The sequence below is a fragment of the Diceros bicornis genome (assembly GCF_020826845.1).
Source record: "Diceros bicornis minor isolate mBicDic1 chromosome 16 unlocalized genomic scaffold, mDicBic1.mat.cur SUPER_16_unloc_1, whole genome shotgun sequence".
Lineage (NCBI taxonomy): Eukaryota > Metazoa > Chordata > Mammalia > Perissodactyla > Rhinocerotidae > Diceros > Diceros bicornis.
The window spans coordinates 206154-211536 of record NW_026690870.1 but is presented as its reverse complement, the minus strand read 5'-3'; positions in this window follow the sequence as shown (position 1 = coordinate 211536).

Below are 5383 nucleotides of genomic sequence, written 5' to 3'. Positions count from 1 at the left end.
TCCTGAGCTCCCTGAGCTCCAGCTCTAAACTGTGACAACTGTGTGGGTCTTTAGTGGCTGTGGACACAGAGGTGGCCTGTGGCAGGGCTGGATGACACTCCCCCTGTTCCCCAGGAGCTCTGCTGGAAGGTGGTGCCCTCTCAGTGCCTGGGATCCACCTGGGGCAAGACGAACAAACCTGGCAATGAGCACTAGACACCCACCATCCAGGCCACCATCGACCAGTTCTGAAGGGTGGCCAGCCTCGTCATCACCACCTGCCTCGGGGACCCGAGCATGACAGCCCAGGACAGGGCGAGGATGGTAGAGCACTGAGTCCAGGTGGCCCAGGTGTGCCATGGGAGGCCCAGTAGAGCCCCTCTCTGGAGACTTGGGAACCGCCTCTCCACCTTTATCAGCTCCCAGGATTGCAGTGTGTGGTCTAATCTCCTGCAAGTCCCTAGGCCCTTCCTGCCAGGGGCCCGCTGACCTTGACTCCAGGTCCCAGTGGGAGGATGCTCACTTCCTACCTGGCTCCTTCTTGGTTGAGCTAAACTCTTCCTCCTTGTGATTGTTACTTTCTGGGTCCTAAATGTCCTTCTGGGGCTCCCTGAGCATCTGTCTCATCCAGGAGTGGAGATTTAAATAGAAGGGGACTGAAGCTAGAGCAAGCGGGGCTCCAGTGCCCAACCTCACACCTCATTCTCTTCCCTTCCCCAGGAGTGCGAGATCTGGAAGAACTTCTCCTCGCCCCGCACTCTCATCTCTGCTCTGCAGAAAACCTCCACAAGCCACCTGAAAAACACACGGGGGGAAGTTTCCCTGTGGGTAGACCTCTAGCCATAGGAGGACCAGGATGGATGGAGGATCTCCTGTATGTCTGCCATTGCCGTCTCAGTCAACCAGGATCTCCTGGGAGGCAGCAAATGCTGGGGACAGGACCTGGGAGTGGGCAGTTGGTCTCTAAGTCTCCTGGTGTCCTTAGTGTACCAGTTCTGCTTCAGGACTCGGTTTCCCTAAATGTCAGCTATTGAGTTGAGCCACATTGGAGATTTTCAAGTGTTTATAGCAACAGAACTCTATGGCCAGTTGAAACTCATAGTGGCCAAAACAGAGCTGCTCTGTAGAGCTGGGGAGTGGAGACCCCAGTGACCAACAGGAGAGTCCCCTCCCAGTCCCATGAGACCTTAGCGCTCAGAGGAGCCCAGTGAGAACGCTCCTCCAGGCAAGTTGAATCTCTGGGGTTGTCAAAGAAAAGGGATTTGAACTCAGATCCCTCACATTATCCCTAAATTTATCCTTCTCTCTTTCCCCTCCCCTCGGGTAAAGCTCTGAAAACCTTAAGGAGCTCTATAGCCAAGACGAGTCCTTGAGCAGAAAACTGATGACCAAGATAGAATGGAGGCTGTAGGTCTGGAAAGAGAGGAGGGGAGAGAGGGGCAGAGGTACTGGGCAGGCTGTGGTTTTGATAGTTTCTCACTTGAACTTTCTCTGAAACATTCCCATCTATCTTGTCCAGGTTAACAAGCAGAGGGATCTGTTCAGCTCATGGGCAGCAGCGTGCCATTTTTGGGCAGGAGGCCCTGGTCATGGGACACAGTGGTGTTGGCTGGGCTGTTCCAGGAGGAGTTGCCGAGCTGGTGCCATCAGCAGGTCTCTGGCTTCCGTGCACGTCCATCCTGCTGGATGTAGCTTCTTCCAGGCTGTTGCAGTGGGTTTAGCCCTCAGCCTAAACCTGTCCTCAGCAAGCCAGGCCCCTGTTGCTCCTTCTGTCTTCACCATGTCTCCAAGGGGAGGGTACCCTGCCTGTCCCAGGGACATGCATGGCAGAGGATTCCCATGGTCCAGGTGGACAAACAGGCTGCTCATCCTTGGGCCTGAACGGCTGGACCAGAGACAGATGTGTGTGCTTTCGGTGACCACCCCCGGACCCCTAGAGCAGTCACTTGAGCCAACAACAAGAGTCTCACCTGAATGCCTGGTTGGCAATGACATATGCCCCCAGGGGCTTATGAGAAGCGTCTAGGCAACTCATGGATTCTTAGTGGATCCTGCTGAAAGGACGTTAGGAGCTTCACGTAAATGAGGAAGCAAAGCGTCCTGTCACCACCTTCCCTGTGGATCAGAGGTGGCACATTGGGAGTTCAGTTCCTGAGTGGATAAAGAAAGAGTTCAGTGCAGGGAATTTCCTGAGGGGTTCCTTGGGGAGGAGAATGCTTTGACATGGCCTCTGGCCCAGCCTGGGGGCCAGACACTCCACGAGACTGGGGCAGGCAGGAGCCACTCAACCAGACTCCCAAGACACACCGTCCTCTCCACTGCTCGGCCAAGGACCAAGCTTTGAGAGATCAGAGGACAGGAATGTTGTCAGTGGTGGGGCTGGGGGTTAGGTGAGGATGTGGGAACAGGGCATATGGCTGGGAAGGGCAAGTGGCCTGTCCTCTCTGGGCCCCTAAGCAACTCACTGCCCCTGTTTGGGCCTCTGTCTCCTCATCAGGGAAGGGAGGGATGGTGATTGTGTGATGCAGGTCTCACAGGGTGGTGATGAGTTAAGAGGGAGGAAAGGACTGTCGGAGCTTTCTGCCTGCTCCACCTGGAGGGGTGAGGGCGAGCAGAATGATGACAGTTTTGTGACACTGAGTCCTCAGGAGTACTTGTGAGGTAGCTGGAGTTCTCACACATTCCAGATGAGGAAACAGGCTCGAGGAGGCCAGACCGAAAGCCCAAGCTCACACCCAGAGTGAAAGTTGGAGCTAGGCTTGTTCTAGAATCACAACAACTTGGAGGATGGAGTAGCGTTGGTACCAGTTGACTCGAGTCAGATGTCCAGGTTCGGAGGCCAGTGGTGCTGGAGAGAAATGGGGTGAGGGGAGTATGGCCCGCTGACACTCTCCTTGACCCTGGCAGGAGGTGCCCTCCACGTTTGCCCTCCAGCAGATCAGGCCCCAGAGAGTGCAGAAGAAGCAGCAGCAGCAGATGAGTGTGCCTGTGGGGGAGGGGCTCTGCCCTCCCAGCTGGAGCCATCAAATCAAGAGAGGACGGCCCTTCCTCTTGCTGTCACAGTGCCTGAATCCCCCCGTAGAAGTGACCGGGAGGAGGGCCTGGAAGAGCTGGTGCAGGATGGGTTGTTGTGCGGAGGGCCAGGGACCGCATACCCTGTGATTTGCCAGAAGCCGGCCCTGGGAGGTGAGGAGCAGGAGTGTGGTGTTCTTGGGATGTGAAGGGAGGAGGAATTGAGGGGAGGCTGCTAAGGGTCCTAGGCTGCTCCCCGTGGGAACCCTGGGGTGGGCCAGGAGGCTGAGGGTAAGGACTTTTCAGTGGAGGGTCTTCAGGGCCCGATTTGAGAGCAAGGGCTCATCCCACCCACACTCCGATGTCACAGAGTGTCATCCCCTATCTTGGCACTGTCCTTGGTCACCTGCTGATGCTGCACCTGTTGATGGGTGATAATCTGGAGGTGGGTGCACCTGAGGACAAGTATTGAGGACCAGGATCCTGAGCCTTGGGATGTGGGAGCCCCCGAACTGAGCTCTGAGCTCTCAGCACTTTTCACATCTCTCCTGAGAGCCTCACAGCTGCCTCTGGGTGCTGGGGTATCAGGCACATCTTATGGATGAGTGAACAGAAGTTCCACCTGAAACACCCATTGTGGTTCCCCAGGCAGGAGAAGCTCAGAGCTGCCTGATGGCACAGCTGCGTGAGGTTTTATCTGAGCTGGACTCAGCCTCTCCCTCCCATGCTGCCCGTGGAGGGAGAGAGGCTTCTGGTCCCTCCAAGTCAGGCAGCACATAAGTGGCTGAGCAGTCCCTTCTGCCTGAGGCCTCAGCCTCCAAGTCTGTCATCAGAGAGGGCTGTGCTGCCAGGTCCCTCAGCCTCTCCCCCATGTGCTCCTTCTCTGGAGCCCAGAGCCCGGCCTAGGTCCAAGTCCTGTTTTCTCTGCATGCCCGGCCCCCTCTGGGGACCTGGCAGTAGTGCAACTTGAGAAGGAGTGGGCCTAGGGGGCTAGTCAGGCTAGGGGGCTCTGTCTGATGGACTCTGGCTCTCTGCCTTCCAAGGGAATGAGATCAACCTGAGAAGAGGACTGAAGTGAACAGCTGCAGCACCCCCTGCAGGGGAGGGGAAGGAGAAGGAATTCAGAGACCCTCTGGGCAGAACAGTCCCTGTGTCCACCCCCTGTATCTTACATTGAGTGGAAGAGTTTGATAACAGAGAAGTGGAAGACCCATCCAATTGGCAGGTGGGTTGAGGGGAGGATGGCATCAAGGAAAACATCCTAGAGGAGGCACTGCTTATTACCATTCTGAGAACAGGTAAAACCTGGTAGGAACTGGAGGGAAGGAGGGTTCCCTGGACTTGTCACTGCCCCATCCCTGACACCCGACAAGGCCCATGCAACATCTCTCACCCAGGCCCTAACTGCAGTCTCTCCTTCCCTCTGGTCCCTGGAATACCCAGTCATGAGGGAGATCCTGCTGCTCCAGGTGGCCACAAAGAATTACAATCTAGAGCCCGAGGAGCGATTTGTGGCCTGGTTCCAAGACATGGAGCTGCTCAATGAGAATGATAGGTGAGGCCGGGCAGGAGTTGGGTGAGGGCAGGGGTGACCTCTCCCTGTTGGCCAGTCCACAAAGCCTGTCTCCGTGGCCCCCCACTCAGCCCCAGGGCTTATTGAATGGCGACCTCTGGGACACTCAGACTCAAGCTGCTGGGCAGGCAGTGGGAGGACACATGAGGTGTGGTTTCTGGTAGGTTCACAGAAGCCTCTCTGTCCTGGAGCTACAGCCTGTCGTGCCAGCTGGACCCCCAGACCTAGTTGGCCAGCAGAATACTCAAGGCCAAGAAGAACCCACCATCATCAAGGTCAGAGGTGAGTGAGTGTCTGGGCCGGGGTGACTGACTCTTAGGGGTTCAGTAAGGCTTCGGGCTAAGCATGGCCTTGGGTAGTCAAACAGCTGGCACTGGGATCCCAGCTCCACTACTGAGAAGTCCTGTGACTGGGGTGACTCTCTTCAGCTTCCTGAGACTCCATTTACCCCTCTGTGAAATAGGTGATACTAAATTATCACTCGCGTGGCAGGGACAAATGGGGTACTGGTGGCTGACAGCACTGAGCACAGAGTCTGGAGCACCCAGTGCAGTGGGGACAAGATGGGGGGCCATCATTCTTCCAGGCCGCCAAGATAACCCGACTCTTCTACTCAGTCCCCAGCCCCAACACCAACTCCCATACCAGTGGGCGATCACAGCCCCATCCTCAGCAGCGGGGACACAGCTGGGAGGTTTTCCAGGCACCTGGCCAGCTCCTCCCACCTGACAGTAAGGGGAGCATTGTAAGCTGTTTCCTGCGACCCCTGAAGCCCAAGAGAGAGGGGACACACCCACCTCAGCTCCCTGGCATCTTTAC